General features: G+C 47.9%; 1 pseudogene across 1 annotated transcript; it reads right to left on the bottom strand.

Annotated features, from left to right (window-relative positions):
- Positions 1–8,198: 8,198 nt before the first annotated feature.
- LOC309832678 (small ribosomal subunit protein uS8-like) lies at positions 8,199–8,608 on the bottom strand (annotated as a pseudogene). The gene has a single exon. The product of its transcript is annotated as a small ribosomal subunit protein uS8-like (transcript).
- Positions 8,609–13,828: the final 5,220 nt, after the last annotated feature.

Genomic DNA, 13,828 nt, shown 5'->3' with positions numbered 1-13,828 from the left:
ATAAGGGAGGGGCTCTAGCCTGCAGAGCTGACGGCACAGTTCCATCTTCTCCCCATTTGCCCCAACTCATTGGCGCCCTCCCAGGTGGAGTAGCAAGGGAGGGGTGCAAGCTGGCCTCTTAGTTTTAGGCCAGGACCCTTTCCCAGACCCTCTCTCTTCTCCAGGGGACAGAACACTCCGGGAGGTGTTGAGAAACAGAAGCGAAACTTCATCAGATGGTCAGGTGAGATCAAATGCATTTCCATGTCCAGAGTCTGGGGTGAGAAAAGCTGCGTGGACACAGTTTCTGAGAGCATCACGCGGGCCCTGAACAAGGGAGGGGCCCTGGGGTGTACTGTGACCACACCCAGCTGGGTACCAAGACCCTCATGTGTCCCTTACAGATGTCCCTTACACCCCCCCTGCATTACTCCCGTGCAGGGCAGGTGGATCTGAAGCCAGACTGTTTTAACTCAGCTGTTTGCCCAGAAACCAACTCAGCAGGTGTCAGCAACTGTTTGTCAAAAGAACAGATGAATCTCACTTGGGTTTCCAGTCCAGCTGGGCGGCTTAGCAGCTGTGTGGCTTTGGGCAAACTTGAGTTCCTCTCTGAGTTGTCTCTTTGTCATCCATCAAAGGAGAACAGGGAGACCTCCTAGGTGGTTCATTCATTCATTCATTTCAGCCTTTAAAAAAAAAAAAAACTCTTTATTGTAAAGTAAACACAGATACAGAAACCACACAAAATATATGGCTTAATGAGTCATCTTATGGTAAATATCTTTGTAACTACTTCCCAAGTTAATAAATAGAACTTTGCAAGCACTCTTCTCCCCCAACTCTCTCCAGGTGCCTCTTTCCAATCTAAGCCCTCTCACCCCCGTGCAACGAACGAGTAGCCTGGCTTTTACAGTAATCATTTTCTTGCAATACTTCAGCACTTAAGTGTGTATCCCTAAATATCATTGTTAGACTTGCCTCTTAAAAAGAAAAGATACATCTTTAAAGTCTCCTTTAATCTAGAGATGTTCCTGGACCCTTTCTTTTCCTTACAAGCTATTTGTTGAAGGAACACCATTTGCCTTGTAGACTTTCCCACGGTCTGGATTTTGCTGACTTTATCCGAACAGTACCGTTCAGTGTGCTCCTGGGTCCTCTGTGCTTCCTGGAAGCTGGCAGCTGGATCCAGAGGCTTGATCAGACCTGGGTTCAATCCCTTTGACTAGCTCCTTGGGGGGCTTGTGTGCTCTCCTCAGGCGGCACACAATGTTGGGTGTTCTCTCTTTCTGTCTTAGCAGCTGTCTGTCGATGGTCTTAGTTAGTCCCTGAATTCATTTGGGTTGCACGTGGCAACATTCCAATCCCAATCTTTCTTTTTCATTTATCAATTGGAAAGAGACTTTTAGAAAGGGATGCTTCCTTTCATCTGCTCTTTGTTGCCCTGTTGATACAGGTCATATAGGAAAGGCAGGACACATGCCTGCTTCTTTCCCTTTATTCATCAGTTTTCAAGGAAATGAATTGGTTCTTTATCATCCTCGGAAGGAGGGGACCAATTAATTCCTTTTCAATGTCATTATGAACTCTTAGATTTTAGCATATTTGATGGGCTACAATCATTTACAAGTATCATTTTTTTTGAAGCTCAACTTGTCCCGTTCCATCGTCCCATGCCAGGGAGAGCTTCTTCAAGCTGGCTCTTGAGTCTTTTCGGTACAACCCTAGTTGTCCCTGAGAGATTCCTGTCTTTCTGTATGACAGGATGCATCAGATTCATCTTCTACATTTTCTGCTCCAGACCTGGAATCTTCTTTCTCCAAGAAGGCCTTTTATTTAAAATTTAAAAAAGAAAGAAAAGGGAAATGGTACTTCATGACCGCTATCCACGTGCTAGGGGTACACATTGCTACTAGTTTGATTACAAAGAAATATATTTTATCATGCACACTCCTTAGCCAAAATCCCAGAGGACAGAACCCTGTGTTCAAACTGATACTTCCAACCCACATTTAGGATTTTTACGTAATCACTTCGGTATTACATCTCTCCTTTCTTCCATGCTGAGAATCACATTCGCAAGGGTATAGTGGATGGTAGAATTAGAATATTCCGTAATTACTTATGCTTTATCCCACATTACACACACAGCAGTCTCAAAATTACGACAGGAATACCACCACCAACATAATTATTGGAAACAGTTAAAAACATTATTTTTCTTGGTATATGCTCTTCCCATTCTCCATATTTTAATAGTGGTCTTGCAGATACATTGTCAGAGCACACAGACATTACACGTCGCACCATCTCTTTTCAATCCCTATTGAGTCTTAGTTGTTCCAGTAACTATATATTTAATGTTCACTACCAGTCCTTTTTTTCCTGTCTTTCTAGTCATTTTGGTTGTCTGAAACCTGTTCTCTGGCAGATTCTTCAGGAAAGTCTCATGGGAACAATATTCCCTGAGTTCTTTTATGTTAATCATTATATGTCTGAGTCCATTTAACTTACAAATCACTTTTGCTGGACATACAATTATTAACTTACATTTTCCTTTCTTGAATATCTTAAGTATGGGACTTCTTTTTCTTCTAGCATAAAGCATTATTCTTGAAAAGCCTGATAATAATCTAATTTATTTTTCTTTATAAGTCAATTATTATTATTATCATTACCTAGAAGCCTGGAGGATTTTTTTTCTCTTTTCTTGAAGTCCAGTTATGTTATTAGAATGTCTTGAATGTGTCTGATTATTGTGGGTTGATATTTTCAGGTATGCAGTGTGCTCCTTCAATTTGTAATTTTAATTTTAAAAAATTTTGGTAAGTTTTCTTGATTAATAGTTTTTAGTATTTGTTCTCTTGCTTTGGTTTTCTTCTTCGGGGACTTTTGTTACTTGTATGTTGAAACATCTTTGCCTAATTACAATATTTGTTCTTTTCTCTAGAATATGAAAAAAAACCCTCTGTCTTCATTTCTTGTTGATTTATAATATTTCTTCCTTTTCAACTTTTTCTCTTAAGGCATTATCTTAAGGTTGGGTTAACTTGCTCTTGTGTTTCTTCTATCTTAGCCTTCATTTCTAAAATGATTTCTTTCCCTTGTATTTCTAATTCTTTCCTGAGTTCTGTTTTCTAATTAAGGTTCTCTAGTTGTAGTTTATGTTGTTCTTTCACATCTTGCATACTTAAAAAATGTCTTTAAGGTCATTTTGAAATAGAAGGCTATGGTTTTGATCCATCCTGAAGAAATGTCTTGCTGGCATGCTTTATCCTATCTCTAGGGATGCTATTTGGCTCCTGAATCTCCTGTTGCTTAAATTAACTATGTATGGGATTTGACCTCCAGACTTCTCTGTTGCTCTTTTTTTTTTTTTTTTTTTTTTTTTTGCGGTACGCGGGCCTCTCACTGTTGTGGCCTCTCCCGCTGCGGAGCACAGGCTCCGGACGCGCAGGCTCAGCGGCCATGGCTCACGGGCCCAGCTGCTCCGCGGCATGTGGGATCTTCCCGGACCGGGGCACGTACCCGCGTCCCCTGCATCGGCAGGCGGACTCTCAACCACTGCGCCACCAGGGAAGCCCTCTGTTGCTCATTTTTATGTGACATTAGTTTTCCGGAACTTGAAGGTGATGTTTGGGATGCATTTCTAACCTCAAGAGCTCCTCCTCCTCTCGTCTGCATGTGGTGCACATAGACTTGGTGACCTGCTTTCTGAGGTCTCCCGGCTCCGGCTCCTCCCGCCACTTTGATCTGGATCTTCTTCCTTCCTCTCCATTGCCTTAATCAGTCCTCCTCCGTTTTGATCCCACTCCAAAGCATTTCCTCTGCAGTGTGGGACCTTGTCCTGGAAGGGAACCAAACATCTTTGAGAGTTAGTAGTCCTTCCTGAGGATTCTTGCCCTCGCTTACTATGGGAGTGGGCAAAACCCCTCCCAGATTCAGTCACTCTTCTCGAATTGTCCCTCCATGCTTTCCACTGAATACCTGCTGCCTATTTGGGGGTTGTCTTCCTGTCATGTCCCTCAGACACCCCCTTGCTTCCCTCTGCTGGCAACAGATGGGATGCCAAAGGCTGGAGGCCGAGCTAGGAGCAGCTTGGGGTGAGCGTGGGGGAAACCCCAGGGCATCTGATAACATGCAGGTGGCTACCGGGGGTTGAGCTCCTCCACTCATATTATTTTGGTGTTCATGGGGATACCTTTGCCACCTAACTGTGAAGCACATGTTGTCCGTGGGTTTTGCTTTTGCTAATTTGCCCTGCTTATTTTTGTTGGAATTTGGAGAGATTGGCGTTGCTACTATCTCCCCAGCAAGTCACCATTAAAAAAAAATTTTTTTTTATTGGAGTATATTTGTTTTACAATGTTGTGTTAGTTTCTGCTGTACAGCAAAGTGAATAGTTATATGTATACGTATATGTATATCCCCTCTGTTTTAGATTTCCTTCCCATTTAGGTCACCACAGAGCACTGAGTAGAGTTCCCTGTGCTATACAGTAGGATCTCATTAATTATCTATTGAGATACATAGTAGTGTATATATGTCAATCCCAATCTCCCAGTTCATCCCACCCCCCCACAAGTCACTATTTTTAATGCCAGGTCCCCTATAGGGCCACAGGAAAGATGAGATGAAATAATACATGTGTATAAAAGTATGTAAGGTGCCTGACCATCTTAAGTGTCCTGTAAAGTAGCTGCTCCTCCGTTCTGCTGCCCTGAAGCCAAGACTGACCCTCTGGTTCAACTCACACAGGCTTGAATTCTGGTCTCTGAATCTGCCTCAGAGGATGGGGCAGGAGGTAGCACAGGGCCCCAAACTGGCTGCCCTGAAGCTGCGTGAATCCCTGGATTTTGTTTCCTTGACTTGACCTGCTGGGCATTTCCTCTTAGCACCGGTTTTGGAGAAGAGAAGGGGAAGACCTCTTCCACACTTGCCACCTTTGCACCCCCAGAAAAGGGGTGGTCCAGGGGGTGAGAAGCCTGCTGTGAGCCTGGTACGCCATCTGCTGGCCATTTGTTTAATTGCAGAGAGGAGCAGCATTAAGTCCAGAGACGGGAATGTCAGGCGCACTCCCCTACTCCAGCCAATCAGGTGGGTTAATCCTTTCTCCCTCTGGTTGAAAATGATTCACAGTTGACCCTTGAACAACACAGGTTTGAACTGCGCGGGTGCACTTACACGCAGATATTTTCCACTAAATAACATACTACCTGACTTGAGGTTGGTTGAATCCCCAGATGTGGAACTGCGGATACTGAGGTTCAATTATTACAAAGTTACTGGAGGATTTTCGACTCTGTTGGACCCACCTTGTTCAAGGATCAACTGTATTTATGTTAAAACAATGACAATAAAGGGAAGTAAAGAGAACGTTTTCCCACATTCTTCCACTGTCTAGACAAGCACTTTTTAAAAAATATATATCAATAAAAGTCTGTATTTACTCTTAAGGGGGCTGGGCTGGTGTGTCCTGCCTTGCTGCCTCCTAAAAAGTGGACCAGAGACCCTGGGTATTTGCATTGGTAACAAGGGGAGAAAGAACTCAGATTCTATAGCCCCAAAGACTTGGGTTTGAACCCATTTCATTAGTCACACACTGGGAGGGGGAGGTCTATTCATCTCTGATTTTGAATCTGTATGTGCTAGGCTGGATAATACCTAACCCCACCAAAAAAAAAAAAAAAAAAATTCATGCTCTAATCCCTGGAATCTGTGAATATGTTACCTCACATTGAATAAAGGACTTGGCAGACGTGATTCTGGTTACAGACCTTAAGATGGGGAGATTATTCTGGATTATCCGGGTGGTCCCAATCTAATCACAGGAGTCCTTAAAGGCAGAGAACCCTTCCTGGCTTCAGTCAGAGTGATGGGACATTGTCCACTTTGAAGAAGGAGCGAGTGGGCCATGAACCAAGGAATGCAGGCAGCTTCTAGAAGCTGGAAAAGGCAAGGAAATGGATTCTCCCCAGGGCCTCCAGGAGGAATGCAGCCTTGCAGACATCTTGATTTTCGCCCATGGGACTTGTGTTGGACTTCTGGTCTCCAGAACCGTAAGACCGTAAAACTGTGTTGTTTTAGCCACTAAGTTCATAGTAATTTGTTACTACAGTGATAGGAAAGGAATACACTGTGATGTGGGATAATAATAGTATCTACTCTGTGGGTTGATGGGGAGAATGAAATGAGATCCCTGCGGGACATGCCTTAACAATTGTAAAACAATTGACAGGTGTTTCGCATTCTCTCTGGGAAGATACCCATTTATTCTTTTACTTATTCCACAGTCTTTTTCTGAGCACCTACTATGTGCCAGGCCCTGTGCTCAGTGCAGTGATTACGGGGGTCAACTTGGCCCCTTCTTTTATGGGACTTACAGATCAAGAGGGTGGTGGGACATTCAAAGGTCACACAAACACACATGTTATGCAATTACAATTGCCATGTGTGGAATGAACAGATTGTCCTGGAAGCTGTGAGTGTGGAGCTGGAAACCTGCCAGACCGCAGGCTTCGGGCCTCAGGCTTCAGACCTCAGGCTTTGGGCAGGGCTCCAGGGTCATGGCTTTGCTCATGGTCATGGTCCTTGCTCACCTTTCCATATAGGCTGCTCTGCCTTGACCAGGGATCAGGGTACTAACGGTCAGTATCCTGGATAGAGACAGCATCTTGGGGGCCATCAGATGGACCTGTGCTGGTCCAGAGATCTGGGGCCTCGCATGGGGCCCCCCTTTGCTGAGGCATATCGTATAAGGGTCTGAGGCCAGTGAGCTCAGCACTGCCTGGAATGGTGGGCAGAGAAGGCCGAGCTTGGCCTGTGGCCACAGACCACTCACCCTTGGTTCAGGGTCTCATGGCTACAGGTGAAGGAAGGGACAGAAGCTGGGAGAGGGACCAGGGCTACTTTATTGGGTTCTGGAAGCCCTCTCTCTGCTGCACATTGGCCCGAGCCTCCTCACATTCCCTCCTGGGTTTTTCAAGGCTGTCTGGTAGTCCCACTCTATGCCTCCAGTGTGACGCAATGGAACACAGATTCTCAGGGGCACAGGATTCCTTGTGCCTCAGCTGACTATAGTATCTTAGCCAGCTGGAGGGGTTTCCGATGGGGGCAGGGGACTCAGAGTGAGTCACACAGCTGAGACAAGCAGAGGAACCACAAGACAGGGTCTGGATGCAGATCTGAGGGTCCCAGTGGACCCCCAAGCCACTGAGAGGCGAGGGCCAGAGCAGGAGCTGTGCTGCCACCTGGTGGTAGATTTTTGGAACTGCTGCTGGATCAGATACCTTGTCTCCTGGGATGTGACTTTCTGTGCAGCCCTGCTCTGCTCAGTTTATGTCCTGACAGAGTGGACCATGGGGAGTGCCCGGTGAGTGAATCTGGTAGAGAAGGTGGTGAGGCCTGGCTTTAGAGTCCCTTTCACCCTCTCCTAGCTATAATTCTGAGAACCAGAGGCAATTCCCAAAAAGGGGTTGATGAGAATTGGGTAGTCACCCCTCGCCCCACATCCCACATTCACACACACATACACACACACACACACACACACACACCACCATGGGCCTCAAGGTCTGTGTCAGACCTGATGCTCTAGAAACCTCTCATGTGGAGTTTACACATACACCTGGAGCCAGGTGAAGGGGCCCTAACACATGAAGGGGGTCAGCAGGAAGTAGGGTGCTGGTTAACTCAGGTTTTCCCATGAAGCTCGTCACAGACTGAGCAGCATGCACACTGGTCCAACGTGCAAAAGCTTGAATAGAAACGTGAGCCCCACCTCCAAGGCGCCACCTACCTCAGGTAATGTACATCTCCAGGTGACCTGGTGTAACTACAGGGGTGTCACCTGCCTGAGACCCGCCAGCCTGAAGGCCACAGAGCACTCAGCTGAAACCTTGAAATCAGGCTTGCAAAAGTAGTCCTGTTTATGAAATGAGTGATTTAAAAAAAACCCACATCATTTAAAACCCTTTAAGTATGTCTTCTAAGAAGCTGTCCATATGGGAAAAACTTTACAAAAAAAGGGAAGAAAGAACAAAGTCTTCAGAAGTTTGGGAAACATTTTGGCAGATGTTTCAGAACCTTAAAGTGGCTTCAGCCAGGGTAAATGAACTCGTAAATGCATTTGTTTTTGTATATGTTTTAAATTTTATTTTTTAATTATTTATTTTTTTTCAGAGTCCTCTGAGGCATTTTATTTGCATGTATGTATAACATCCCTAGAAAAAGAATCCAAGGATTTTCCCTCCTGTGTGTTTTCATCTTGCTTCTTCATGGTTCATGATGTCAGCTGAGGTTGTCAGTACAATGAAACCAAACTGGTGGGATGGGAGCAGGTTTTACTGCCATTTTTCTAGATCTTTGAATCGCACATCAAATCTGGGGCTGATCGCTCCACACTTATTTAGCCTGCCTGTGAGGTTCACAACGATTTTCCCAGCGCTGTGATCATCGATGATTTCAAATTCACCATTGTAACCATGCTTCATCATCACAGAAACCTGACGATGACTTTGGAGGATGGCTTAATAAGAACCCGGTGTTTGCCTCTCTTTTTGGCATTGTTGACATTCTTGAGAGCACCAGCCGGGACATTCATGTACACCATTATGGCAGCACGGAAAGATGGTGGAAAGATACATTTTTTATTAATAGAAATGTATTTTCTCCTCACCCCCACCAAAATGATGTTGAAAAGTATTTAAAAGAACACAGACCCCTACTTCAGAGGAACTCTAACATACGTGCACTTTGAGATGTATCCGCTTGGAGAATGTTGGCTGTAGCACTGTTTTTAGGCATGAAAATTTGTAAACAACCCAAATGCCATCAGCAGGACCATGGATAGATAAATCATAGTGCATATGGCAGGTGTCCATGGCATGACGACCTCCTTAGTTAAAATGAACGGTTCTATGTGTTGACATGCAAAGACCTGAAGAAAAATGTGGAGTAAGAAAGCAAGCTGCAAATTTGCAGCCACATGGATGGACCTAGAGATTGTCACACTGAGTGAAGTAAGTCAGACAGAGGACAAATATCGTGTGATACCGCTTATATGTGGAATCTAAAAAAGTGGTACAACTGAACTTATTTACAAAACAGAAATAGAGTTACAGATATAGAAAACAATCCAATGGTTACCTGGGGGAAAGTGGGGGAGGGATAAAGGGGAGATTGGGATCGACGTATACACACTACTATATATTAAATAGATAACTAATAAGGACCTGTTGTATAGCACAGGGAACTCTACTCAATACTCTGTAATGGCCTAAATGGGAAAAAAAATCTAAAAAAGATAAAAAAGAAAAAAAGAGTGGATATATGTATATGTATAACGGATTCACCTTGCTGTACACCTGAAACTAACACAACATTGTAAATCAACTGTACTCCAATAAAAATAAAAATAAAAAAAGAAAGCAAGTTGCAAAGGCAAATATTCCATGTGTTATTTCTGGATTTATGTATGTGCAACAGCAAAAAAATGCAAACATGGATGGACGCGCCACACTGCTTTCATTTGCTAATGAACGAATGCATGCCTCTTTGCCTAGGTAAGGCCTGCTCATCTTCCAGATCTCAGCTCAATGCATCACTTTTTCAGGGAAGACTCCCCTGACCCCCCAGGCCAGGTAGGCACCCTGAAGTCCAGTCTCAGAACCCATACCTTTCCTTCAGGTCTTTTTACACTGTTGTATATTTATTTGTGTGATTATTTGATTAATGTCCGTCTTCCCCACAGGCTTGATTCGGTCAGGGACCCTGGCTACTTTCTCCATCCCTGGCACCTAATGCACAGTGGACACCTAATAAATGAATCTGTGATTTCTGTGCCCTGACGAGGCTGTAAGCTCTGTGAGGCCAGGGGAGGTGTCTATTTTCTTTCTCACTGAATCCCCTGAGGCTTAGTGATTATGAGGGAAGGCTTTGGTGTCAGAATGTCTGAGCTCCAATCCTGGCTCTGCCACTTGCTGGCTGTGTGACCTTGGGCAACTAACTCTGAGTCTCTGAGCCTCAGCATCCTCATCTGTAAAAAGGATGGCGATACCTGCCTTAGAGTTGTTGGAATTCAATGGTATAATGTACGAAAATAACTCATCAATAGTGCTCAGCATTAGGACCTCGATTAACATTTGTTAACTGTCTAAATGCCCCCATTGTGAGAAGCACCTGGGCGGGGCAAGGGGTGGGGGCTGGAGGGTGCTCTGTTCTGCCCTCCCGGGGCCAACAGGCCCATCTCCTACATTACCACCAGGTGGCGATGTGATCATTCACACCGGTGATGCTCACCCCATCAGCTTACTCAAAGCTTTGAAGCGGGTTTCCAGCTTCCTTGCAGCCCTTATCCTGTCTGTAGGGCTCCATGTGGCCATTCGGCCTCTGTTCTAACCTCTCAGTGATGGGGAGCTTACTGTCACCAGGCTGGAAACCCTGGCAGGGCTGGTCTGAGAGCACCTATCCTCTGGGTGGAGGCAGCGGGACCCCAGAAGACCGGGGGAGCTCAGGGAGAAACTAGTGGGCAGACGAGGGTGGATGGGACTAGGGTGAGGCAAGCCAGGCGCCCAGGGTGCAAAATTTAAGGATGTGCTCACTCCTGGGCTTGTGCAGTGTGGAATGTGACCGCCCCTGGTGGCCTCATAAGAATACCCTGGGGCTGGCCTGTGAGCCAGTCCAAAGCTGTGGTGCTGCCTGCCCTCCACGCATCCACGGTAGAATAGAGCTCTCAGCAGGTGCCAGGCTGTGGAGTAACTTCCTTGTTTCTCTGAAGAACCCTAGCTGGTAAGAACTATTGTTACAGTCATTTTTTCAGATAAGAAAATGGATACAGAGACAAGTTAAGAAGCTTGTACTTAAAAAGTGGCCAAGCTGGGATCTGAACCCAGGCCATTTGACTCTTGGGTGCCCCCTCTTGACCATCACCATCCACTGCTGTGCTAATCTGTCATCCTTCCCTCTCGCTACCAATCCTCTCTTCTGTCCAATATTTCTTTATGGACCAGTCGCTCTGTTCCAAGCACTGTGCAAGTGGGTCTCAGTGCGGGGCAAGGCTGGGCCCTGCGAGTCAGGTGGAGTCCTGGCTCTGCCGTGTCCTATCCCGTGACCTTGGATGAGTCATTTAGCTTTGATGTGCCTCAGGTCTTCATTCTGAAATGGTAGGAGAGTCCAGGCCTGGTGGGTTTGTGGGGAGGGTGAGGTGACTCAGGTCTGTGGGAGCTGCAGCCTGGCCTGTGGAGGGGCTTGGGAAGTGTCAGCTGTAATCACCACCGATGTCGTCACCAGTCTCCTGGTTGCCAAGTGGAAGGGTGGAAGGAGAAGGGAGTCAGAACCCACTGCTCCTGGCTTTGAATCTTGACTTTGGCACTGTGACTGTCCCAGACACGGTATTTTGCCCAGGCTGCTTTGTCCTTCTGAGTTTTTCCCTCTGTAAAACGGGAATGACTAATTCCAACCTTGTGGTGTCCTTGTGGCTGTCAGATGAAGCAACAAGGTTGAGTGCTTGGCACATAATAGGGGCCTTTGTACAACCTTCCATTTCCTGTCCTCAAGAGGAATCAGGCGGCCACATCAACCCGGGGCTCAGCACTTCTGTAGTTCTGGCATCTCCCCTTCTCCCAAGGAAGGGCCAGACCCGGTAGGCTTCAGGATTTTGTTTTCTTCTTTTGCTTCTTTTCTATTTGAATCCCGTTCCTTGAGAGGGGGGTGCGTTTCACAGCCGCCCGTGCGTGGGACTCCACTTTGGATGGCCTGGTGCCCAGTTGAGGGCCATGGCTTGGACTCTTGTCACTCACGCAGGTGGAGGGTCAGTGGGGTGTGGGCCCCTGGCCTCCTCTCTGCACCTGAGGCCTTCCGGGAAACCACAGGGCAGGTGGGGGGCTGAGGGCAGGGACGCCCTGTCTGGTCCAGCCTTCCCCAGGGTCTTGGGGTGGGTGTCCTGGTCGCCCCCCCTCCCCTCCCACGCTATTCCCGATCGCTCTGCTGCTCCAGCCCGGAGACGAGGAAAGGGATGCTGGGGCTGTGAGGGGGGCGTGTATAGTGCCCAGGGACCAGAGCGAGCACAGCTGGACGGTGAGAAAAGGCACTTCCAGGGCTCCGGTCTGGCAGGGGGCATCCCCCTCCCCTTCCACTAACTCCCCCGGGGTCGTGGTGCTGGGAGTCTCATCCTAGGCTCTCCCAAGACTTATTCCCCAAGCTGGGTGCTTCCACTCGTGTTATCACTGACCCTGTAGTCACAACCGCCCCTCCATTCCGGAGATGGCGAAACTGAGCCTCAAGTCCTCGAAAATGAGGCCGAGGTGTGACGGACCCAAGGTCCCGCGGCAAGGAGGTGTCAGAGTCCGGGGGTACTGACGCCCAGCTCTGCCTGACCCTCCCCCGCCCCTCCCCCTCCCGTGCCCCTCCCCCTCCCCCCCACGTTCCTCCAGCACTTAATTTTAATAGCCCTTTGATTGTGAACCTCTTCTTGAGGAGAGACTAATCATTATTAATGAATTTGGGCTGCTCCAGCATAAATGAGCCAGTGCGGCTGGCTGGTGGGTAGCTGGACCAGCAGAGAGTCGGCTGTGGGCACCCCCGTTTGGGCCACGGAGACACTTGGCTGGAAGGGGTGCCAGAGTCTTCACGTCCATCCAGCCAGCCACCCGTGGCCCTCACCCTGGGGAAGACCAGGGGGTCCCAGCCTGACAGCAGAGCCCCTGGAACCCCTGGGCTCCCCATCACCCAGCACCCCCTCCTCGGCCTGGGCAGCTGGGGACCAGGGTGGCCGCAGGGGCGCCCCATCTCTCACCTGACACACTGGGCTGTTGTCTTGGCAGCAGCCGACCTTGGGAAGGCTCACAGGGCCAGTTTTACTGTAGGTTTGTTTTCCAAAATCGAAAGGACAGAAATAATACCAGTGCGGAAACAAAACAAAAAACAACAAACAGGAACTGGAAATCTCTCTTAGGATCTTTCAGTCCTGAACCTTGTCCTGGCTGTGCCGACTTCCTGGTCGCCTTTGGGCACCAGCCCCCTGGGGCAGACAGAGCTGGGCTTGTCCCCACCCTCCTCCTGGGACCTTAAACTAGCTCCGAACCTCTCCGAGCCTCAGGGTCCTCCGTCATGGAGCAGGGGTTACGTTATACACCCGGGTTTGGGAGGGGATGGAGTGAGATGGGGGGAGGTGGATGCATTTTGCAAATGAGGACTTGTGATGATAATTTTCTCTTAGGCAGAAGACAGACACACTCACACGCCCCTAAATCACTAACGGGTCCTCCTCTGAAGGTGCTTCTTGTTTCTGGAGACGGTGTGATTACTCAGTGGGTTCTGTGTAATTATTTAATCAAGCCTCCACCAAGTCCTCAGCGTGGAGCTGGGCGGCTGACCAGACCCTGTCCTCCCCTCTCCCCCAGGAGGCTAATCAGCTCGAGCTGCTGTGAGGGAGAGCGAGGCCCCAAGCCCTGTTTTCTGTGTCACAGCTGGGCTGCAGTGCAGAGGACTGGCCCGAGGGAGGGGCGAGGTCACCTTGGGGCTCACCCGGGTTGAGCACAGGGCAGGAGTTCCTGTGGGTGCAGTCCCCTTTATTTTGCTTTGAGGACCAGAGAGGAAAAGACAGCACAGAGGTCGCACAGCACCTCGGCCCAGACCTGGCTTTTGGGGTTCTCTCCCCCTCCCTCCCTCCCTCCCTCCTTCTCTCCCACCTTCCTTCTCTCCCTCCCTCCCTCCCTTCCTTCCTTCTTTCCTCCCTCCCTTCCTTCCTTCTTTCCGTCCTTCTTCCTCTTCTCTCCCCTCCCCTCTCCTTGCTTCTTTTTCTTTTCTCTCCCCTCTCTTTCCTCTCTGTTAGACAATTAAGGGAGAAACACAT

This window comes from Grampus griseus, assembly GCF_964374135.1.
Source record: "Grampus griseus genome assembly, chromosome: 14".
Classification (NCBI taxonomy): domain Eukaryota; kingdom Metazoa; phylum Chordata; class Mammalia; order Artiodactyla; family Delphinidae; genus Grampus; species Grampus griseus.
This window is presented reverse-complemented; position numbering and strand designations above follow the sequence as displayed.